The sequence below is a fragment of the Bos mutus genome, chromosome 4 (genome assembly GCF_027580195.1).
Source record: "Bos mutus isolate GX-2022 chromosome 4, NWIPB_WYAK_1.1, whole genome shotgun sequence".
NCBI classification, from domain to species: Eukaryota; Metazoa; Chordata; class Mammalia; order Artiodactyla; family Bovidae; genus Bos; species Bos mutus.
The window spans coordinates 22,564,267-22,589,816 of record NC_091620.1 but is presented as its reverse complement, the minus strand read 5'-3'; the positions used below and the strand labels follow the sequence as shown (position 1 = coordinate 22,589,816).

The following is a 25,550-nucleotide window of genomic DNA, read 5'->3' as shown; positions in this document are numbered from 1 at the left end:
TTTTCTCCCTAATATTGAAACAAAGCACGTCTACTTTCACCACTTCTATTCAACATTGTTTTAGAAGTCCTAGCCAGTGGAGTAAAAGAGAAAAATAAGTAAAGAAAAAAAAATATTGGGAAGGCAAAAGTAAAATTTTAATTTGCAGATGACTTAATTGTGTAAAATCCCAAGTAATCTGCAAAAATCTACCAGAATTAATATGTGAGTTTGCAGTCATAGTGTTCAGAAGCCATATACAAAAATCTCCTGTATTACTACATATATGCAACTACAAATTGAAAAATAAAAAATTTAAAATATCATTAAAAATGACATTCAAAAAATGAATTATGAAGGTATATATCCAAGAAAATATGTATATGACCTATACTGAAAACTACAAAACTTTACTGAGAGAAATTAAAGAAATTGTTAATGAACGAAGGTATCATATTTGTGTATTGAAAGACTCAATACTGTTAAGATGTCAAATCTTCTGAAACCCAACTGGTATTAAAATGTTTATATATATATATACATATATATATGTATATATATATATAAAATACATAAAATAGTCAAAACCTTGAAAAACAATAAAAAGTTGAAGGACTTTCACTACTCAGTTTAAGACTTACTATAATGACAAATCAAGAGCATGCGATATCAAAGAATGGATAATTAGGTCAATGGAAAAGAACAAAAGACTTCAAAAATAGACTTACACATGTATGACTTCAAAAGAGGCACTTAAATTAATGGGGGAAAGAATATCCTTTTAACATATAATCTTGAAAAAAAAAAAGATTATTCGTACTGTTAAAAAATTTAACCTTGATCCCTATCACACACTGTATACAAATGATGCTACAAGAGGAATCACAGATACAAACCTAAATGGTAAAACTATTAAGTTTCTAGAAGAAAACATGACCTTGGAGTAGACAGTGATTTTTTTTTTTTTTTTAGATATAATGTAAAAAGTTCTAACCACACAAGAAGAAACTGACAAATAGGAAATCATCAAAATTAAAAACTCCTACTTATCCAAAAAGATATCAAAAGATACTTCTTACTCTGCTATTCCCATTTCTGTGCCAACAGTAAAAAGGTTGTGTCAAAACTTCTGAAAAACTGCTCCTTCATAAATAGCAATGAGAACACTTGCAAAATTGTCAAAATCATTATTTTTGAGAACTCTGGAAATTACCAATTGATCAGATGAGGCTGGCAGCAGCGCTGCCCTTGGTTAGCTACTAGGGCAGGCTGAGCCCCTCGTCTTAGGCCAATGGTAGCTTCAATCTGCCCCACTGACCAGGGGTGCAGCCCACTCAGGAGTCAAAGCCCACTCCGTCAGCACTGACCATCCCCACCAAGATTTCGCCTTCTCGTCCACCCGATGGCAGGACGGAAACTGCATCAGCCTGCAGTCTTCTAACGTCCAGGATTTGCTGTTGTTGTTTGCCTCCAACTCATCCAGGACTGTGATGATACTGGTAAGACTGCACTTGTCTCTCACCCCCAGCCCCAAATTTCAACCACCTGTTCTTGAGAGCCTGAGTGAGGTCAATTTTCTGAAATTTCAGGGAACCAAGAACTTGAAAGGACCCCAATATTTGCTCCCTTTTGCCTGGCCAATCCCCACCAAGTCATCTGTTCGTGATTTTGTCTCTCCTGCTGGGATGGCCCAGCAGCCACGTCCATGGACTAAGCAAATGCCCCAGGTCTGTCAGGCCTTTGTGCAGACACCCTTCACTTGTAGGACTATTCTCTCTGAGCCCTCTGCCTCAACCCCTAGTGGCAGCTAGAGAATGAAAGAAATCATGAAGCTTTCTTTACTAACACTGTAGTCTGAACATGTTCCCGCCTATCCTCTGTGTTCACTGATTTACAGGAATGGACAGAAGGGCCGAGTAGAAGAATTTTCTAGCCTTCTCAATAGGCAGCTCTGGCAGCATTGCAACTTTAGAACGGGTCCTCCTTAGTATGTTTGTAGTCTTCAGCTTTGACACTTGACCATAAGTCCAAGGTAACAGGAAAAAACCCTCCACTAAGGGTTTTTCAGAAAGGGGGAGGCAGTTTATATTTAGGAAAAATAAAATGAGTTTCAGAATCAGACTTTTAGACAGTCGATACTTAGTAGCACATGCCTATATGTACTACAGAGCAGTGCAATGAATTGCTGGCTGTACAGAAGGACAGCACTTATGGCCCCTCCCCTTGTTAAGCAACAGATAATAAATAATACATACATGAATTATTGCTGAGAGATACAACTGTTATAAAGGGGATGATAGGAACAAGTGGTGTAGAATGGGAATGATGGTGATAAGGGACCCGACCAGGAGGAGATGACAGAAGCAGAATTTAAAGTAACCTGGAGTGGAAGTCCTGCTCTCCTATTTGCCAAATACACAATCTACCATGATTCAATGTCTCAGACTCAATTTCTTCGCCTGTAAAACAGGAAGAATAATTTATACCACATTGGGGTTGTTGTTAAAATTTAATTAAGAATATTAAACACATCTTTTTCCTATTACTTTCCTAGAACACAATAAAGGTTTTTTAAAAAGGCATCTAAGGATTAACTTTATAACTCTAGACAAGCCATGTACAAGCTCCAAGCCTTCTTTTCCTCAACTATAAAAGAGAGAAGGCAATATCTTACAGACTGTATGAGGCTATAAACTACATTTCAAATAAAAATATTTCTTTGTAAAGTTCTAATGTCCTTGATATGATAAAGTAATGAATATACACTCTTAAGCTTGGTTCAATTTATCATGAAACTAATGAAGTGTAAATTTTGGGGGCCTCTCACTTGTATGGGCCACTGTGAGTATCAGGAGTCACAGAACTTTGCATGTGGGAGTGTGAGACACGATATAGTGAGGAAGGATTTACATGTAAACATTCCTGGTGTGTTGTCTAAAGAGAACTCAGGAAAAATAGGGGCTACATATCAAAGAGTCCATTCATGGGTCTACAGACAATATGTCTGTCTTGGATACTGGTACTCAATGATAGAAGGGAAAAAAAACTCTTCCTTGAATAGTAGGCTGTAAGCTAGCCCTTACATAGGTTTGCTCCCTAAGTTGTCCCAGAGTCAACCCAAATATTTAGTATAAAGTAGTTATGGGTTAATAAATGTTCCCAGACCACCTGACCTGCCTCTTGAGAAACTTATATGCAGGTCAGGAAGCAACAGTTAGAACTGGACATGGAACAACAGACTGGTTCCAAATAGGAAAAGGAGTACATCAAGGCTGTATATTGTCACCCTGCTTATTTAACTTCTATGCAGAGTACATCATGAGAAATGCTGGACTGGAAGAAGCACAAGCTGGAATCAAGATTTGCTGGGAGAAATATCAATAACCTCAGATATGCAGATGACACCACCCTTATGGCAGAAAGTGAAGAGGAACTCAAAAGCCTCTTGATGAAAGTGAAAGAGGAGAGTGAAAAAGTTGGCTTAAAGCTCAACATTCAGAAAATGAAGATCATGGCATTTGGTCCCATCACTTCATGGGAAATAGATGGGGAAACAGTGCAAACAGTGTCAGACTTTATTTTGGGGGGCTCTAAAATCACTGCAGATGGTGATTGCAGCCATGAAATTAAAAGAGGCTTACTCCTTGGAAGGAAAGTTATGACCAACCTAGATAGCATATTCAAAAGCAGAGACATTACTTTGCCAACAAAGGTCCATCTAGTCAAGGCTATGGTTTTTCCAGTGGTCATGTATGGATGTGAAAGTTGAACTGTGAAGAAAGCTGAGCGCCAAAGAATTGATGCTTTTGAACTGTGGTGTTGGAGAAGACTCTTGAGAGTCCCTTGGACTGCGAGGAGATCCAACCAGTCCATTCTAAAGGAGATCAGTCCTGGGTGTTCTTTTAAAGGACTGATGCTAAAGCTGAAACTCCAATATTTTGGCCACCTCATGCGAAGAACTGACTCATTGGAAAAGACCCTGATGCTGGGAGGGATTGGGGGCAGGAGGAGAAGGGGATGACAGAGGATGAGATGGCTGGATGGCATCACTGACTCAATGGACGTGAGTCTGAGTGAACTCCGGGAGTTGATGATGGACAGGGAGGCCTGGTGTGCTGCAATTCATGGGGTCACAAAGAGTCAGACACGACTGAGTGAGCTGAACTGAAGTGTCTAAGGAGTAAATACAAGCCCTCCCTAGAAAAACCAATTCTTTAAATCTACGTCTCAAAGAATTTCAAGAAAGTACCAAAACACATGAAATCTCTTATCAAAAATTACAAACACAGAAGAATCAACGAGTACAAGCCAGCAAAAGCAAAAGACTCTAGAATACTAAAATTGTCATGACTAGAATATAAAACCATGTTTGGTGTCTTTAAAGGAATAAACAATGGGAGTAAAATTAAAATTGGTAAGAGACTATTACAGTTAAAGACAATTTTTAAAAGACTATAGATAACTTTTAATAAGGAAAACTAATTAAAAGCAAATAATAAATGAGCACATAGTATATAGAAGCAACAGAAAAGTTAGCAAACTATAGTGAAGATTTAAAGAAATTATCCAGAATGCATAATAGAGACAGAAAATTGGAAATGAAAGGAAGGTTAGATGCAAAAATCAGTGAGAAAATAGATCTAACATATGTCTATTAGAGTTTCAGAAAGAGAAAAGAGAGAACTGTCCAGAGGCAAACTTAAAGCCATATTAGAAAGCAATCCAAACACCCAAATAAAAGATCTTTGTCTATATGGTGGAAGACTTTTTAAAGATGTCAGTTCTCCCCTGAATGATCTGCTGCTGCTGCTGCTGCTGCTAAGTCACTTCAGTCGTGTCTGACTCTGTGCGACCCCGTAGATAGCAGCCCACCAGGCTCCTCTGTCCCTGGGGTTCTCCAGGCAAGAACACATGAGTGGGTTGCCATTGACTTCTCAACCCCTGAATGATTTAAGGATTCATAAAATTCCAATCAAAATTCCCACAGGCTTTTGGGTGAACTTGACAGACCCATTCTAAAATTTACATAGGAGAGCAAAGAACAAGAGTAGCCAAGGTTCCAGAAAAAACACTGGAAGTAGGGTTAGCATTAACAGATATCAAGACTTGCTATAACATGTTGACAAATAATACAGTGTGGTTTTGACACAAGAATAGACAAGCTGACCAACGAAACAAAAAATGTGACTCAGTAACAAAACAAAAAGTATACGGAAACTTGATTTATGACAGAACTGGCACTGCGGAAAATTGAGAAAAAGATACATTTTTCAGTAAATGATCCCACAAAAAATTATTATCCAGACAGAAAAAAAGAAATTAGACCCTACGTCAAAGGATGCATACAAATTGATCCCAAGTAGATTAAAGATGGAAAAGTAAACCAAAAAACCAGGTAACATTCATAAAATAATACAGGAAAGCATCCTTTTATCAAAGTGGAGGGAAGCCTTTACTAAATATACATATACAAAAATGCAGATATCCTAAAATGCTTTACAAGTTTAATTAAGTCATTCTGTTTATCAAAAACACTATGCAGAAAGTAAAATAACAAACCACAAAATAAAAAAGATGTCTTCCACAAATGTAATTGACAAAGCATTAGTAGAAATACATACCAAAAAGAACCCCTCCCCCCACCGATAAAATAGGAAAAAAGTGGAGAAAGATGGAAGGAAGGAAGGGAGGAAGGAGGGAAGGGGAAAAGAGAAGAAAAAAGAAGTGGAAATTCATATCCTCCCCCACTCATTCTTTCCTCTATCATTTCAAACCACTTTGTACACATTGGCAAAATTTTTAGTTTATTTCTAATATTAACTCTTGGAAATATTAACCATTGGAGAGAGAGGGAACTTATAAACTGTTAAAAGGTATACAGTAAGGCACAATCACTGTGAGAAACACCTGGCATTACCTAGGACACGGAAGGAGTATGTGCACGTGTGCGTGCTGTGCTAAGTCGCTTCAGCAGTGTCTGACTCTTTGCAACCCTATGGACTGTAGCCCACCAGGTTACTCTATCCATGGGGATTCTCCAGGCAAGAATACTGGAGTAGGTTGCCACGCCCTTCTCCAGGGGATCTTCCTGACCCAGGGATCAAACCTGTGTCTCTTAAGTAACCTGTGTTGGCAAGTGGGTTCTTTACCAGTAGTGCCACCTGAGAAGCCCCTGAAGACAAACACAGCACAATGTTTACCAATGACACTCCAAGGTACAGATCCTAGATATCTCTGGCACATACACACAAGATGCTATCAAAATAGTATAGCAGTACTGTTTATTATAAAAAAAAAATAGAGGCAGCCCAAATGTCCAGTGAATGCAGAATGGATAAATACACTCATAATGAGAAATAACACTCCGTGGCAATGAAAATGAATGAGCTCCACAGAATGAAACAGATGCAACTTGGGAAGAGTGATTGAAAAACACCAATCGCAGAAGATGTACAGTTGTGTCTACTGATATGACATTAAAAAAAAAACACAAATAGGACTACACTATGTATTCTTGAGAGGTGGTGTGGTGTGGAAGGTAAGAGCACACAATCTGCAAACAGACCCCTGGAGTCGAAATACAGGCCATCACACTTAATACTAACTCTGCTGCTGCTGCTGCTGCTGCTAAGTCGCTTCAGTCGTGTCTGACTCTGTGTGACCCCATAGACGGCAGCTCACCAGGCTCCCCCATCCCTGGGATTCTCCAGGCAAGAACACTGGAGTGGGTTGCCATTTCCTTCTCCAATGCAGGAAAGTGAAAAGTGAAAGTGAAGTCGCTCAGTCGTGTCCGACTCCTAGCGACCCCATGGACCGCAGCCTACCAGGCTCCTGCGCCCATGGGATTTTCCAAGCAAGAGTACTGGAGTGGGGTGCCATTGCCTTCTCCGAATACTAACTCTAGGATTTTATATACTTCATTTCCTCAACTGTACAATGGGTACCTCTGAGGACTGTTTTAAGATTAAATGAAGATAGGGCACCTCAAATGTTTACCATATAGAAATCACTATAAAGTTTTATGCTGCCACAGTGAAAGATATCAATAGGTTAACAGAATAATGAAACACAGGGAATGATAAGTAAACAATTCAGGTCACTTAAAGGAGGTTCAAGGATGGATTAAGGACATCAGAGGCTATGGTAGTGCTCTTTGTTATTAAAATGGGTAGCAAATTCTCAGGTATTTTTTGTGTCATTATTCTTTATAACTTACTAACATTTTATAAATGTTTTTCTGCATTCTATTTCCTCCTTCCACTGAAAAATACTTTTAAATGTTGTAAAATTGGAAATAAAAGGGGTAGGGGAGTTCAAACAGTCAAGTTACTGCTGTCCATTCAAAGCCACCACCCTAGAAAACACACAGAAAAATCTCTCAGTAACAGATGGCATTTTCCTGAGATTCCAGTACCTTGTTCAGAATATTAGTGATTTTTCTTTTTTGGAAATGCCTCCAGAGCCTGCAGCCCTTCTTTTGAGCATTCTGAATGCTGACAGCTCTCATCCTTTGAGGGGAGATTTAATTTTTCTCCAAATAGCAGCAAGCGATTTGAAACCAACTTTGATAGATGAGATGGGTGATTTTGCTCTCTGACAGATAAGTGAGGTAACAGTGTTTCATAAAACAGTTTCTCAAAGTAATTTCAAAACATAATGGACTTCCAGGCATAGCAGAGTAATCAAATCCAACCTCCCTCACAACTAGGGAACTAGATCTGCCAGGACCCTGACAAATGGCTAGGCAGCTTTTACTCAGAATTTACAAATAACACAAAGTCAGACAGAACACCCTAGAAGATGGGTGGTGATAAGCACTGATATCTACTCATCAATCTAATTGCCATATTTCCTAAGTATATAGCCTTCTGTTACATTTTACTGGTCAATATTGGACCACTGTTTCCACAGACAGATATCAAAATCTGACATCTTAATATTAGGTGCATCAGCTCTTTTTCAGAGGAGAATAAGGTGGTAAATATTATTTATGATTCACCTAAGACACTGATGCAAGTAGCAACCAGATTATGACCAAGTGCAGAAATCCTGCTCAAACAGGACCTGGCCTCCAGTTTGGAAGTAATTAGTAATATCTGTGGAAATGGTTTCCATCTTGACCATAGGGAAATCATGAAAAAGGATCACATGCATTGTTAAAAGTTAGATACAAATTATCTATGGAATTTCCTAAATCTATTACTGTAATAATCCTACCCAATAAATGAAATGAGCCTAATTACATGTATTTATTTATATGTATGTGCATAATATATATTTTATTTATCTATATTTATTTATGTAATGTATGAACTTCCTGATGTTCAAGCTGGTTTTAGAAAAGGCAGAGGAACCAGAGACCAAATTGCCAACATCCGCTGGATCATGGAAAAAGCAAGAGAGTTCCAGAAAAACATTTATTTCTGCTTTATTGACTATGCCAAAGCCTTTGACTGTGTGGATCACAATAAACTGGAAAATTCTGAAAGAGATGGGAATACCAGACCACCTGACCTGCCTCTTGAGAAATTTGTATGCAGGTCAGGAAGCAACAGTTAGAACTGGACATGGAACAACAGACTGGTTCCAAATAGGAAAAGGAGTACATAAAGGCTGTATATCGTCACCATGCTTATTTAACTTATATGCAGAGTACATCATGAGAAATGCTGGACTAGAAGAAACACAAGATGGAATCAAGATTGCCAGGAGAAATATCAATAACCTCAGATATGCAGATGACACCATCCTTATGGCAGAAAGTGAAGAGGAACTAAAAAGCTTCTTGATGAAGGTGAAAGTGGAGAGTGAAAAAGTTGGCTTAAAGCTCAACATTCAGAAAACAAAGATCATGGCATCCGGTCCCATCACTTCATGGGAAATAGATGGGGAAATAGTGGAAACAGTGTCAGACTTTATTTTTTTGGGCTCCAAAATCACTGCAGATGGTGACTGCAGCCATGAAATTAAAAGATGCTTACTCCTTGGAAAGAAAGTTATGACCAACCTAGATAGCATATTCAAAAGCAGAGACATTACTTTGCCAACAAAGGTTCATCTAGTCAAGGCTATGGTTTTTCCTGTGGTCATGTATGGATGTGAGAGTTGGACTGTGAAGTAGGCTGATCACCAATAAATTGATGCTTTTGAACTGTGGTGTTGGAAAAGACTCTTGAGAGTCCCTTGAACTGCAAGGAGATCCAACCAGTCCATTCTAAAGGAGATCAGCCCTGGGATTTCTTTGGAAGGAATGATGCTAAAGCTGAAACTCCAGTACTTTGGCCACCTCATGCGAAGAGTTGACCTATTGGAAAAGACTCTGATGCTGGGAGGGATTGGGGGCAAGAGGAAAAGGGGATGACAGAGGATGAGATGGCTGGATGGCATCACTGACTCGATGGACATGAGTCTGAGTGAACTCCAGGAGTTGGTGATGGACAGGGAGGCCTGGTGTGCTGTGATTCATGGGGTCGCAAAGAGTCGGACACGACTGAGTGACTGATCTGATCTGATGTAATATATGTAATGTATGTAATATATATTTACATACATTTTATTTCATGCTAGTTCATTGTGATTTTCTTTTGTAAGTCTACATAAAATATCTATTTAAGAACTCCAGGGAATTTAATAGAGGTTGTCATTAAACTTATTAAGCTACAATTTTACCTGCACAATTTTGACCATGGAACCTTTTCCTATAACCAATCTTCCAGAAACACTGCCATCTGCAATATTTCTCAGACGTTATTGGTCCAAGGCTCTGTGATCAAATCTGCAAGGTCTCTCACTATCTGTGATACAATTTAGTTGAATATGGAAATCTTTCCTCTTCAAAGAAACTAGGTTGTTTTAAAATCTGTTCTTTTTGATTTTAGATTCTTTTCTATCATCAATATTTATTCATTTCTTCCAATTTGAAGGTAATTCTCCTTCATGGAATTACCTGAAGTAACATTAGGCAAAAATCCAATTTTAAATTTTCACAGATCTAAAATTCTAACATCATTTTCTTCTAAGATTCTTTGAAGGGTATACAAAAATGTTAAAAAGCATCAAACACATACTTGCTTTTAAGTATATATTTTAAACAATGCAGAGTGTTTTAAAGCAATTTTCACCTTTAAGACTGACTAGATGTCCGTAACTGTTACTTTTAAATTTTTCTTCTATTTTGTTGCACCAATATGTAGACATTTACCCCAGAAAAAGGACAATGACATATCCAGCACAGAACTGGAAACAGAGACTTGGAAAGGACAAGAGAAGCAGAGGTGGGGCAGAGGGGAGCAGCATGAGCGCCCAAATTCCACATGCGACCCTGGTTCATGACATTGAACCTGTAAAATAAGAGGCAGCCAGTATACCACAACTATCACACAAACTGGCCCTGAACAAAATCCTTCCACATTACTACTTATGTCAATCCACCTTGTTATAAACTGAATGTTTGTGTCTCCCCCCATCCAAATTCAAACTCCCAATGTGATGGTATTTGGAGGCAGGGCCTCAGGAAGACAATGAAGTCATTGGCTGATGAGATTTAGTGTCTTTATTTAAGAAGAGGAAGAGATCAGAGCTATACACACACACACACACACACACACACACACACATACACACAAGGCGAGGACACAGGGACACAATACAAAGATTGTCAGCAGAACAGAAAGAGGACCTGTATCAGGAACCAAATCAATGAGCACCATGGCCTTGGACTTCCCAGCCTCCGGAACTGTAAGAAGTATACCCCTGTTGCTTAAGCCACCCAGTCTGTGTTTGTTTGTTGCTGTTGTTGTCTTTCTAAAGCCCAAGCTAAGACACACCATAAATGCAGTAAGATGACATCTTACTGAAATTAAATGTTAACTATAAAATCACTCCCTTGCTGAAGGAATAGAGATGCACAGATAGAGTATGGACATGAACATGTGGGCAAAGGGGTGGGTGGGAACTGGGAGAGTAGCATTGACATATATATATACTACTGTGTGTTACTTTCTCAGGCTCCAAAATCACTGCAGATGGTGACTGCAGTCATGAAATGAAAAGACACTTGCTCCTTGGAAGAAAAGCTATGACAAACCTAAGCAGTGTATTAGAAAGCAGACACATTTACTTTGCTAACGTAAAGGTCCGTATAGTCAAAGCTATGGTTTTTCCTGTAGTCATGTACAGAAGTGAGAGTTGGACCATAAAGAACGTTGAGCACCAAAGAACTGATGCTTTCGAACTGTGGTGCTGGAGAAGACTCTTGAGAGTCCCTTTGACTGCAAGGAGATCAAACCAGTCAATCCTAAAGGAAATCAACCCAGAATATTCACTGGAAGGACCTATGCTAAAGCTGAAGCCCCAGTGCTTTGGCCACCTGGTGTGAAGTGCCAACTCACTAGGAAAGACCTTAATGCTGGGAAAGATTGAGGGCAGGAGAAGTGGGTAACTGCCGGGGTCCAGCCCCGGCTGATCCAGGGTATTCGAAGGGGAGACGGCTTAGGTGACTATTTAAATATTCATCAAAGATATAAAGAGTAATAGGATGAGGATAGCTCAGTAGGAAAATTCAGTGGAGAAAAGAGGCTGAGTAGCTTGGTTTACGCGGGAGACCAATAAAACTTCAAGACAAGAAGCTTGCACCACTTACGTAGGCCGTAGGCATCCTTCCGTTCTCCCGAAGGAGAGGAGACACTGAGGCCTCCCCAGTCGGATCTTAGAAGCCCAGGCATAATAAGTAAGCATGGCGGGTTCCGCGCTCCAGATGGAGACTCAGCCAGAGTGAGAGAGAGAGAGACATGGGGAGACCAGTCTTTCGAGGAACTGATCCCAATTCTTTATTTTCCAGAGTCTGTTTTTATACACTGAGATGTTATACAAAAGTCACACGGGGACAGCAGTCCTGACTTTTATTAAAGTCAGGTGCTTCATACAAATGTATATAGAGGTCTTAGGGGTGTTACATCATCTTCTGGCCAGGGGGGCCTGCTGACAATTTATGACCCTCTCCTTGTGACAGTGGTCAGTCAACCAGAACACTTTTTTTCTCCAAGGGGGATTATTCTTAAAACAGATGCCACCCAAATAAAGTTACATTCCTATAGGGTGAGGGTGTAGTGGGTTTTAGTTAAGGAAAGAATTTACTTAGCCTAAGGTCTAACGTGATTAATATCAAAGGTTAATACTTATTTCTTCTATATATTCATTAATGTGTGTAAGGGCAGGGGATGTGGAGTCTTTAGCAACAAACATTGGCTCAACAAATGAAAAACCCTTCACCAATACAATTTCTAATCAGCCCATTATACTTATACTAATAGTTTTCTAACTTTTCTAAGGAACCTGTTTTTAGAAGGTTTAAAGCATCTCGTGCCTCTCACGGTTGGGAGGCTGTGAGCAATCATATGTGGCCGGACAAGCCCGTCAGGCAGGCTAGAGAACCTTCAGAGGAGTTTGTAGGTTGAAACACTCCTATCATGCCCAGGAATTATTGTTAACTGGAGCTCTAAGTTAACTCCTTCTCCAAAAGAGGTGATGGGGGACAGCCCCCATAAAGTCAGAGGTGTAGGTGAGAGCACAAAGTAGTAAAGTAGGCAGGCTCTGGTTATGGGGGTAGATGCTCGAGGATTTCCAGGGGGACTCCTGAGGCTCGATCCCGCCTTTGCGTATGTCGAGCCTCCTTCTTCATGACCTTTGCCATGGGCGGAGTACCTCACTCTGGCCCCCAACAGGTAACAGAGGATGAGATGGTTGGATGGCATCATGGACTCAACAGACATGAGTTTGAGCAATCTCTGGGAGATGGTGAAGGACAGGGAAGCCTGGTGTGCTGTAGTCCATGGGGTCAAAAAGAGTTGGACATGACTGAGTGACTAAATAATGTGTAAAACAGATGGCTAGTAGGAAGCTGTGTATAACACAACAAGTTCAGCTTGGAGCTCTGTGATGACCCAGGGGATGAAATAGGGGGAGGTGGGAGGGAGGCTCAAAAGGGAGGGGAGGGACCTATGTATACATAGAGCTGATTGATGCTGTTGTACAGCAGAAACCAACACAACATTGTAAAGCAATTATACTGCAATTAAAAACAATAAATAAATAAAATGACTTCCCTACTTAGAAATGAAGTAACTGCTTGCTCTCCTCAACATTAAACCCACATCCTCACCCTAAACTTGAGACGCCCCACCTTCCCTGTGTCCAGTCATGCAAGTCTACCTCATTAATCCACACAGGCAGTCTTTCCATTAGCTAAAGTAAACTGCTCATTTCCGTGCCTTCACAAATATGAATTCTTCCACCTGGAATGGCCTTGCCCGTCCTTTCTGGCTGTTTATATTGTTCTTCTTCATGCCTCCCTCCTCATCAGAAAACACAAATAAAAATAAGCACCATAAAAACTAATAAATACGAGCCTTCTCTGCAATTTCCCATAGGAGAATCAGCTGACGCTGCCCTGCTCCCTTTCACTTCTTGCTTCCTGGTGAAAGGCAGGAGCACAAGAGCTTAGATCAGCGATTGGTGTTACAGATTCTGTGTCAAATGGTGCGGGTAGGACCGGGCCTTGATATTTGGAAAACCTCCCTGGGGGACTGAACGTGCATCCAGGAATGAAAGCCGCCTCTCGGTCTAGCTGTGCACAGAGTCTCAGGCCAAGCTCTGGAAACATTATCTTAATTAGGAGTCAGTGAACAGACCTACCGAATTAGATGCTCAGAGGCTGAGGCATTTGTATTATTAAACAGCTCTCGACAAACCTAGGCTGAGAAACTCAGGCCCAAACAGTACATTAGCCTGATGGTGGAGCAGGACCTTCTGTGCTCAGGCCCACTGCCCTCTTTCTTCCCATTTTGAAAGTCCCTCAAAGTGTAGCAGCAATGCCCCTTTTAGCATCACCCAAAACATCACTTGGGTATTCCATGATGCTCTAGAGGTGGATCATGATGAAAGCCCCAGGTTCACCTAGGGTGTGTCTATAGTATAATAGGCCCAACAAAAACCAAGTGTGGACACCTGCAACAGTGGCCTGTTTTTGTGCAGAAGAAAAAAGGAGGAAAATGCAAATATGCAAAGCAACAAGGAAAAACATGTTACTCAGAAATACTCTGTGTGCCGTGAACACCAATCACACAATGAAGAAACAGCCCACAACTCATTATCTCAGTGGTAGAGCCAGTCTGCAAGGAGCACAGAAAAGGGAGTGAATTTTGCCTAGAAGAGGGTACAGGTACAAGGAGGTGGCACTTAAGCTCGGTATGAGAAGGATTTAACCAGATGGAGATTTAGATTCAAAGTGTGCTAGGAAGAGGGTGCAGCATAGCAAAAGCCCAGAGCTGCAACAGTGGCAGTGACAGTCTTGTGCTGGTACCAAGAATCACCACTGTGCTTACGTGGAAGAAATACAAAGGAAAGAGACAGCACGAAGCTGGATGACTGAGGGCAAGAACATGAAGCCTTGAATGGCCGACTAAAGAGGTCATATCACCAAAGCTCTTATATCAGAGAGTCCGTTACCTCTCTGGCCTCTGCCAAATATTCCTTATTTTCAGCTTTAATAGAACCTCAATAGCAAGTTCAACATGATAGTTCTCTGGAAACCGTGAAACCTTCCTATAACTGTCTCATTATAATTTTGTTTAACATCTTCAGACAATCTGAACATTCATGAAAAGGTTCACTATCAGAATAAAAACCACAAGAAAGATCTTTAAATGACTGCAAAATTTCCTAAGAAAAGCTTGCAGACTCTTCAGGCTCACAAGCAATCCCCACAGGTATCCCCAACTGCTATTGCATTCAGTTGCTATAACAACTTGCCACTCATTTCGACTTTATACCAATAACCCAAAGACAGCTGGATCCAGAATAGGTTAACTCAAACATAAAGCAAAAGATGCCAGTGGAGAAAAACTCAGCAGGGAGGTAATTAAAAATGAAATCACTATTCTCTTAATGATCTTTAAAAGCAAATGATAATGTAGACCCTTGAACACAAGCAGTGTGTGTTGAATGACTGAAAGGGACTCCAGGAGTGAACATCCTACCACTGACCAAGAAAGGGCCCCTTTTCCCAACTTCATTTCCATCCCTGCCCTCTCTGGAAAAGACGACGCAAATCCCCAAAGGTCAAAGTGGGTACTTCCTTAGCCTTTCACTCCTCAACTTTTTTTTAATTGGGGTATAGTTGCTTTCTAATGCTGTGTTGGTTTCTGCTGTACAAAAAGTGAATCAGCTATATGTGTACATATATATATATATATATATATATATATATATTGTTACTTAGTCATGTCCAACTCTTTGTCACCCCATGGACTGTAGCCCACCAGGCTTCTCTGTCCGTGGAATTTCCCCGGCAAGAATACTGGAGTGGAATGCCATTTCCTTCTCCAGAGGACGTTCCCAACCTAGAGATGGAACTCTCATCTCCTGTACTGGCAGGTGGATTTTTATCACTGAGCCACCTGGGAAGCCGATGCACACACACACACGCACACACGCACACACACACACACACACACACATCATCCCTCCCTCTTGAACCTCTCTCTCACCTACTCCCCATCTTGCCCCTCTAAGGTCATCACAGAGCACCGAGCTGAGCTTCCTGTGTTATTCAGCAGGTTCCCACTAGCTATCTGCTTTACACATGTTAGTGTATATATGTCAGCCCCAATCTCCCAATTCATTCCCCTCCTTCCACCTGCCATGTCCATATGTCCATTCTCAGCATCTGCATCTCTATTCTTGCTCTGCAAATAGATTCATCCATACCATTTTTCTTCCCTGGTGGCTCAGAGGTTAAAGCGTCTGCCTCCAACGCAGGAGACTCAGGTTCGATCCCTGGGTCAGGAAGATCCCCTGGAGAAGGAAATGGTAACCCACTCCAGTATTCTTGCCTGGAGAATCCCATGAACAGAGGAGCCTGGTGGGCTACAGTCCACAGGGTCACAAAGAGTTGGACATGACTGAACGACTTCACTTCATACCATTTTTCTAGATTTCACATATATGCATTAATACACGATATTTGTTTTTCTCTTTCTGACTTACTTCACTCTGTATGACATCTTCTACTTTAAACAAGTTCTATTACTGACCTACTCCTTTTCCTCTCCCTCTGAAAAAACTCTAGGCCTAAGCAAATTTGACCCCCAATGTTGATTTTATTCTGCCTGTTTCTTGCACAATGCTGTATCAACAACCTTTTGCTCACTGATAACTGCACACTCTCCTTCCAGACCAGCTCTTATCTTATGAAACTTGTCCTATTCCACTTGTCCTATAAGGTCAGTTCATCTTGCTAACCTTTATTAAATTCTAGAACACTAGGGGACAGGGACTGTGTTTTATTTGGGACCATAACATACCAGCAAATAGTAGGTAGCCAGTATTCTTTCACATGATTGGAACTGAAGGAAGAAATTTCACCCCATACACAGAAAAACTCCAAAAAATTGCTTTCTTCAATCTGTTGGTTTAGAACCTGTGGGATATGAAAGATCCTATTATTTAATCCTGGTCAGAAATGGCTTTGACATGCTTTTCTTGGCTTTCAAGAAGGAAACAAATGAAAGACTGTGTTTTTTTTTTTTTTTTTTTTCTCTTTCTGTAACTTAGAAGAAACCAACATTCTATTTAAATAAGTAGTTGGCATTTTGGCTGTAGGGAGCATTTCTCAAGAAGATGGTAAACAAAATAAAATCTAAGAGTAGACAAGCACATTTTAAGTGACATCAGCATTTTCTAAGATGCGGTGGAACCTCTCTAAGCTTAATGGTGGGTCTTGTTTGTTCATTTACAGGAAATGCAGGCACAGCTCAGTAACACTCTATATGAGTGTGTGTGTGTGTGTGTGTGTGTGTGTGTGGCCACACTCCTGCACAGAATTGTTTTTTTTACTTTGATTTTACTTTGAACATTTTATCTGGATATTTGGAAGTGTTCAGACAAATTTCCATAAGAATTAATGAAAAGTGGGATATTATGTAGGTGGGAAGCAGGCATGAAAAAGGAAAACACGAAATTCTAACAAGGGAACAAGGGGATTCACACCTCATCTTCTCCTGAAGACTTCTCATATAAAACCTGCTGCCCAGAATGGCCACTCCAGGCTGAAAAACATCTCAGCATGTACTTATCAAACCATCTCCACATACACTACCCCGACGGTATTAAACTCCCCCTTAGCGTCTTTAGTGCAAACTACCACTCCATCTTACAGCTGTTGCGATCCACTAGGGAAGGAGAAATCATGAGCCCTGTTCTCTTCCACCAGAAGAACAGTGCTTCTCAAAGACAGCCTTCTCAGAAGTGCTCAGAGTGCAGGCCCACCCGGAACGGGAAGTGATAAAAGGGGTCCTGCCCACTCACAGCATCTCCGGTGAATGAAACAGAACCAACAGGACTGGCCGATGGCTCCCAGCCTTGGCAGGAGAACGTGGTGAGCAGGAGGCTTTTGTTTTTTTTAAAGCAAACACTAGGCTGCATGGTTAGTATTATTGGAGCAGTTCTGTGGATGACTATGATGAGGCCCAGAGAGGTTGTATAACTTGCCTGGCTCAGATGACAATCTGCCTGCCAATCCAAGAGACCCAGATTTGATCCCTGGGTCAGGAAGGTCCCCTGAGAAGGGAATGGCTACCCATTCCAGTATATTTGCCTGGAGAATCCCATGGACAGAGGAGTCTGGAGAGCTACAATCCATGGGTTCACAAGGAGTTGGACACAACTGAGTGGCTAACACTAAAATCACAAGTAAATCAAGGTTAGACTTGGGATTCCAATCCAAAGGGTGGCCCCTTGGGGAAGAGATGCCCAGCCTGCCAGGAGATGTGATGTGAGTGTTGACAGGGGAGGCTGAAGAATGAACCACAGTGAGGAAGAGGCTCTGTGACTAAAAATGTAGGCCGAAGACTTCTTTCTGATGCAGGCCCAGTCTGTGGGACTCGAGAGCTTTCTCTGTAAATCACACAAGGTTCCAGCCAACACAACTCCAGTCACAGTGTGACTGCCTCAAAAGGCCGCGAGACTTGCTCAGAGCGGCAATACCCACACAGACACAGAGGGGACGCCCTCTGAAAACCCTGGAAGTCCAAGGAGGACTGCAGAAAACATGGGAACATCACAGTCACAGGCAGCTTGTAATTCCTACCAGTGAGTACAGGGATCTCTGGGACTCTGCCAGGAGATCTCCCAGCTTCGAGCAGTGACGGGGACAAGAAGCTCCTTTTGGGGGCATCAATGACTCTGAGAGAGCTGGGACACATACTCTGCCATGTAAGGTAACAGCAGTCTGACATGAATAAAAACTGTCCATCTGGGGGATTTTCCTGGCAGTCCAGTGGTTAAGACTTCACCTTCCAGGGCAGGGGGTACAGGTTCAATCCCTGCTTAGGGAACTAAAATCCCACAGCCAAAAAAAAAAAAAAGAAAAAAATCATAAAAAAAAGAATAATCAGAAGCAATATTGTAACAAATTCTTATTCAAATAAAGACTTTTTAAATGGTCTGCACAGAAATAAAAAAGAAAAAGCTGTCCACATGCATTGAGAGAGACTTGGAAATGTGATCACAATGAAAGCGGTCCCAAACTTTCAATGGGATGGGTTCTGTATGAAATACACAAGGGACACTGTGTCCTTCACTTTGTTGCTATATTGGTCAGCAGAAAGTTCTTGGCCTTGGAGCATAGTATTTTAACTTCTTGGACAGTTAGATTTTCTGCATCTATTTGCTATTCTGTATCCACTTTTAAAAGATGCTGCTGAAACTTAAACAGAGCATAACCCTGAATCCACTTGAAATGTGCCCTAAAATCACCTAAGTACTGTCTGCAGCCCAACTAGGATTCTGGGCTCAAATACTATGTCGAAAGGTGTGTGCTCTCAGAGCCCTTGATGGACTCAGAGCCTCATGGGGTGAAGTGGGGGCACCAGGGTCTCACAGCTGTCTCCTCGGCCAAGAATTAGTTACAAGTCCCTCAAGTATTTTAGGAACATCTCATAAAGCCAGAAGATTTTCTGGGTGAGCCCTGCTGCATTTGATCAATAAATCACAGGGTTTACGAGCTGTATATCTCCATTTTCCCCTTGAGCATGAGTCTATCATTTTCTAAGCTGCATTCATCAGGGATTCCCATGGAGCCACGCTCCTCCAGAGGCCCCCATGCTGAATGGTACTGGAGGAAGAGGGGGCAAACGAGGCACTTAAAGGGTTTGTCAGAGGCTGGCTGGGGTGGCATCACCCCTCAGCACCAAGGTCCCCACACCACTTCAATCAGAATCACCTGGGAAGCTTGTTCACCAAAACTTCCCAGCTCCTGGCGGGATTTCTGGTCCAGTGGTTTTGAGGAAGGGTGCGGGGGTGGGGAGGCATAAATGTATATTTCCAATAAACTCCCCAGAAAGTTCTGAAGCTAGACATCTATAAACTGCATGGAACAGCATTCTATTTGGACTCATTGTCAACATAAGAGGAAAGACCCTACAGTCCATTCCTGCTTTACTCTGCAGTTACAATGGTGTAAATCAACATCCTTTTCAGAGACAATTAAGCTGGGCTTTCCAACAAGGGCATCACAATGCTAGGACTCTTGTCTCTGAGAGGATGATTAGAGAGGAATGATAATCAGACAATACAATGAAGACTCTTGAGAGTCCCTTGGACTGCAAGGAGATCAAACTAGACAATCCTAAAGGAAATCAGTCCTGAATATTCATTGGAAGGACTGATGTTGAAGCTGAAGCTCCAGTACTTTAGCTGCTGCTACTGCTAAGTCGCTTCAGTCGTGTCCGACTCTTAGCGACCCCGTGGACTGCAGCCTACCAGGCTCCTCTGTCCAAGGGATTTTCCAGGCAAGAGTACTGGAGTGGGGTGCCATTGCAACCTGATGCAAAAAACTGACTCATTGGAAAAGACTCTGATGCTGCGAAAGATTGAAGGCAGGAGGAGAAAGGGACTACAGATGGATGGCATCACTGACTTAATGGACATGAGTGTGAGAAAACTCCAGGAGTTGGTGATGAACAGGGAAGCCTGGCATGCTGCAGTGCATGGGGTCACAAAGAGTTGGACACGACTGAACTGAACTGAAATATACTCTCAATTGTTTGAGTTACTGGTTTCCTACAGAAAGAAAATATCTATCTTCTGGCTTCCCTGGTAGCTCAGTTGGTAATAAATCTGCCTGCAATGCAGGAGACCCCCGTTCTATACCTGGGTTGGGAAAATCCAATGGAGAAGGGATAGGCTACCCACTCCAGCATTCTTGGGCTCCCCCGGTAACTCAGCTGGTAAAGAATCCACCTACAATGCAGATTCTGCAGGGAAGATCCCCTGGAGAAAGGAAAGGCTACCCACTCCAGTATTCTGGCCTGGGCAATTCCATGGACTGTATAGTTCACGGAGTCGCAGAGTCAGACATGACTGAATGATTTTCACTATCACAGATAGAAAAGGAATAAGGAATAAAAGCATGCTCCACCTGGAATTTGCCTTTAATGTGTCATTCCTTTTCCTCAAGACTTATTTTTAAGGTTTTCTGACATCCAAATAATGTCAATAGTGAATTTGATAACTGCAACCAGAAAATGTTCCAATCCCAAGCTCACCTAAAGCCCTGGCACATTCTAAGAAAAGCCACCATGTGGCCCTGAAGCATTTTAGTGAGATGCACGGGTGAGGGCTGTTGAAGTCTGCCCCATCTCAAATGACCTGAGTAACTTTCAGAGTTAGAGTGGAGAGAAATCCAGAAGGACAAACTCCATCTAATATTGTGGTCCTGCCCGTGAATCTTTTCAATCACACCACATGTTCTTTATGCAGAGTGTTCTCATGTGCCCTGGCGGGAAGAGAAAATCCTGAGAGCTACCCCAGTGTTTCTGCACCTGCCACAGGACATGAAGCTCCTCACACTTTTTAAGGAACTAATATTATCTGAGAACTCGAAGTGGAATCTAAAACTCATCAATCTTGCAAATTTTCACATTTACCGTCAAGTCCTTAGAGTAATTTGCAAAGTGAAATTTTTGGTAAAATTATTAGATATTTAAAGTTTCTGTGATGGTATTTCTAAATCCAAATCTCTGCTTTCAAACCTTAATCCTACATGTGTGCATTAATTTCTAAGGTCAATTAATTACATTCATACACTCTCCCTCCCCCCACATACTATTTCAAATTCCACATTTATTATATTTAATTTTGCCTTGGAATTTATATGTATGGTATAAATCTTTATTGTCTCAGAGGTTTCTAAATGCTTATAAACCAGTATCATGCTTGCTTTATTCCCATTTGCTAATGAATTTAACTGTCTGCATTATCAAGTTTCCCTGAATTATTTTTTTTAATTTTATTATCTTAAGAGCTAATACATAAAGATTTTAAAAATTAGCTTAAAAAAGATGTTTCCTTACTACTTTAGCCTCCATTCCTCCAATCCTTTTTCTAATTTTATGTAAAATATCAATACTTACATTAAAAGATTTTACGTATCTTTCCAGAACTGTGTTATGCCTTTACAAGTGTATATACATGTGTACAAATATATTTTTATAACACAAATCACAGCAGACTATTCACTGTTGTGAACCTTTTCCTTTGACTTTGTAATATATCGTGGTAATCGTTATGTCCTTATCAGTACTTAAAGGCTTGCATCCTGCTTTTTCACTGCTGCATCACAGTTCCAGCTGCACAAATTCAAGGAGCTCCTTACACTGTCTTCTCCATGAGCAGCAGCTCCTGGGCTTCTGCAAGGCCCTGCACTACATTGTTTCTAACCCTTCTACATACAGCCCTACGATGAAGAGGCCTGTGTGTATGCCCCAGTAACTAGTCGATCTGTAGAATGAAGCCTTAGAAGTCAAGTGACTGATTAACTGACCCCTCTAAATGAAGCCGTCTATACCTCCATTCTGAAGGAGATCAGCCCTGGGATTTCTTTGGAAGGAATGATGCTAAAGCTGAAACTCCAGTACTTTGGCCACCTCATGCGAAGAGTTGACTCATTGGAAAAGACTCTGATGCTGGGAGGGATTGGGGGCAAGAAGAGAAGGGGACGACAGAGGATGAGATGGCTGGATGGCATCACTGACTCGATGGACATGAGTCTGAATGAACTCTGGGAGTTGGTGATGGACAGGGAGGCCTGGCGTGCTGCGGTTCATGGGGTCGCAAAGAGTCGGACATGACTGAGCGACTGAACTGAACTGAACTGAACTGATAGCTCCTGCTTCCTCGAGCACATCACTGAGTCCTTTGCACCTCAGATCTATAGTACCTTCCCATCACCTCCACCCTGGACCAGGTCACCATCACCCCTTTGTTGGGCTATTGCAAGACCTTCCGAATTGGTCTCCCTGCCATCTGCCCACCTGCCTTCCAGCTCATTCTCTACAGGGTCACCACTGAGACTGTTTGAAAGTATAAATCTATGCACTTCAAGTTCCTGCTTCAAGCTGTTTCACGTTTCCCTTCGCCTGAGGAAACTCCAAATTCTTTTCACGGCCTCTCTGGCCCTTGGTAATCATCAGGCTCATCTCTTACCCCCTTACCTGCCCTCTCTGCTCCAGCCACACTGAACCTCTGTCACGTCCTGAGGAACTGGTCATGATCTGACTCTTGGCACATCTGGCTCCACTTGCCCTGAACACTCGCTCTTACCTAATTCAGCCCCTTATCTAGCCAGCCACTCCGCTGTTCTCAGTCCTCCACCTAAACACACAGCATAGTGGTTAACAGCACAGGCTCTAAAAGTAGGCTGCCTGGGTCTGCTTCTACCATTTATTAGCTGTATACTCAAGTTAATCTACTTCTCTATGCTTTATTTTCCCTATCTGTAAAATGGGACTAGCAACAGTATCGACCTCATGGATTTGTTGTGAGGATTAAACTGGTTCGTGTGCATGAGGTACTAAGCACAATAGATAGCTCATCATAAATGCCCTGTAAGTGACAGGTATGATTACTTTTATGTACCCTCCTTTGAGGGAGGCTTCCCAGGTGGCGCTAGTGGTAAGAGCCCGACTGCTAATGCAGGAGACACTAAAGACATGGGTTTGGTACCTGGGTGGGGAGGGATCCTCCTGGAGGAGAGCATGGCAATCCACTTCAGTATTCTTACCTGGAAAATCCCATGGACAGAGGAACCTGTCAAGCTACAGTCTATAGGGTCATAAAGAGTCGAACATGACTGAAGCAACTTAATACACATGTACACACCATCCTTTGAGAGGTCCTCATGGACCCCTTAGACAAAGTTAGATCCCTTTGCCATAGTAACTGCCATGTGAGTGGATCTAAAAAGTAGAGGAAGATATACTAGTGATTAACTTACTAATGTGGCTTTATCCATTCACTCAGTCATTTATTCACTCACTCAATACATATTTATATGCAAAAATTCTGCTCCAGGCAACCATACTGCACACCTGTGAGCATTGATCAGACTCACAGCCCTTCCCAGGGCTGCCAAAGTAAGGAACTGATCTCCCTGATTAATGATTTTACTATTCAGTCAGTTAACATTTATGGAGCTAATAGCTATGCCTTGTGGCCAGGCAATCTTCAGGATGAAAGACATAGAACAGGAAAGCCCAACTAAGTCCCTCACTGAGAGCGTTTACTGTGGAGTAGAGTCAGACAATAAAACAAAGGCAGTTTTAACATAGAGTTAAACTGTGATGGACTGTTGAGAGTCCGTTGGACTGCAAGGAGATCAAACCAGTCAATCCTAAAGGAAATCAACCCTGAGTATTCATTAGAAAGATTGATGCTGAAGTCAAAGCTCCAATACTTCGGCCACCTGATGCAAAGAGCCGATTCACTGGAAAAGACCCTTATGCTGGGAAAGATTGAAGGCAGGAGGAGAAGGGGATGACAGAGAATGAAATGGTTGGATGGCATCACCAACTCAATGGACATGAGTTTGAGCAAATTCCAGGAGATGGTGAAGGACAGGGAAGCCTGTCATGTTTCAGCCCATGGGGTCGCAAGGAGTTGGACGCAACTGAGTGACTGAACAATAAAACTGTGATAGCAGAGATCACGAGAGAGGAGTAAGGGATGCTGTTCTAGATAAGGTGTTATAAACTCCTCTTGGAGGAAGCAACATGTGGGCAGGCTCTTAGATGAAGTGAGAGAGCACCAAGGTCTGTTTGGTGAAAGAGAGTTCCAGACAGTGGTAACTCCAAGTGAAGAGTCCCTCAGAATTTTGTCTTATTCAGGGACAAGCAAGAATGTCAGTGAGGCTAGACCTCAATAAGCAAGGGCGAGAGTGAAGGAGAAGAGACCGGAGAGGCCTCTGGGGCCAGAACATGCAATGCTTTCTAGGTCAAGATGAGGACTTCGGATTTTCTAAGTCTGAAAGAAAACCATCAGAGGTTTTTGAGCCAAGAGATGGTCAGAACAAAAATTGCAAAAGATCACATTAGCTGGTGTGTGAGGAACAGATCTGAATGTATGTGGAAAGGGATAGGTATAACCAGAGAAACTATTTAGGAGGCTACTGAAGTAGTCCAGAGAACAGTGGCTTGGGTGAGAATAGGAACAGGGCTGGCGGTCAGACGTGGTAAGGTTGGGACTTCCCTGGTGGCCCACTAGTAAAGAATCTGCTTTCCAATGCAGGCGATCCAGTTCGATCCCTGGTCAGGTAACTAAGATCCTGCATGCTGTAGGGCACGGCCAGAAACAACAAAGAAGAACAAGAAGTGTTGATGTATGGCAAAACCAATACAATACTGTAAAGTAATTAGCCTTTAATTAAAATAAATAAATTTAAAAAAAAGAACAAGAAGTGGTCAGATTCAAGACACATCTTGAAAGCAGAGCCATCTGCTAATGGACTGAAGGAGGATTACGAGTAAAAAAGAGAAGCTAAGGATGACTCAAGGTTTTAGAACAAAATGGTGAGATGGGGATACTGAGGGAGGACCAAGTGTTGGAGAAATGGAATCAAGCATCTAAACCAACATGTCAAGCAGGGAGTCTGGAGCTCAGCAGAGACATCAGGACCGAGATGATATTTGAGAGTCCTTATGGGGTCGCACAGAGTCGGACATGACTGAAGCGACTTAGCAGCAGCAGCAATAGCATACAAATGGTACTTAAAGTCATTGGGCCAGATGAGGTCCCAGTGGGGAGCAGCTGGGAAGAGAGAAGAGAAGAGCTAGTCTTGCACCCTGGGGCTCACCAAACAATGGCAAGTTGAAAAGGCAAGACTGTTCTAGCAAAGGAGGCTAAAAAGAAGCAGCTAGTGATGGAGGGGGAAAATCAAATTAGAAAAGAGAATAACTATTACAGTTACTAAGTCACAGAGGGAAAAAGGGGTAGAAGGGAAAAAGGTACACAAAGGATTCCTGATGAGCTCATCACAAGTATTCTGCTGGCATCTCCCCCTTTTATTCTTAATACCACACCCTCCCAGAGCTGATGGTTTCTCTTCCATGCCTACTCCCTAGGCTTCCTTCCTGTCTGCATTTCTGCTGAATCAAATGTGTGTGTGCATGTGTGTGTTCATATGTGCAACACTTGCATTAGGCAGCCAAGAAAAGAACTGGACAAAAGATATTCAACCA

The 25,550-nt window shown here is 41.8% G+C and overlaps 1 protein-coding gene and 1 non-coding gene across 5 annotated transcripts in view; one reads left to right on the top strand and one right to left on the bottom strand.

The window, feature by feature from the left end:
* The window catches only part of DGKI (diacylglycerol kinase iota), a 528,258-nt gene that overhangs the window by 348,166 nt on the left and 154,542 nt on the right, over positions 1-25,550 (bottom strand). The gene's annotated exons all lie outside the window — the stretch shown is intronic.
* TRNAW-CCA (transfer RNA tryptophan (anticodon CCA)) lies at positions 15,754-15,826 on the top strand. The gene has a single exon. It is a non-coding gene; the product is annotated as a tRNA-Trp (tRNA).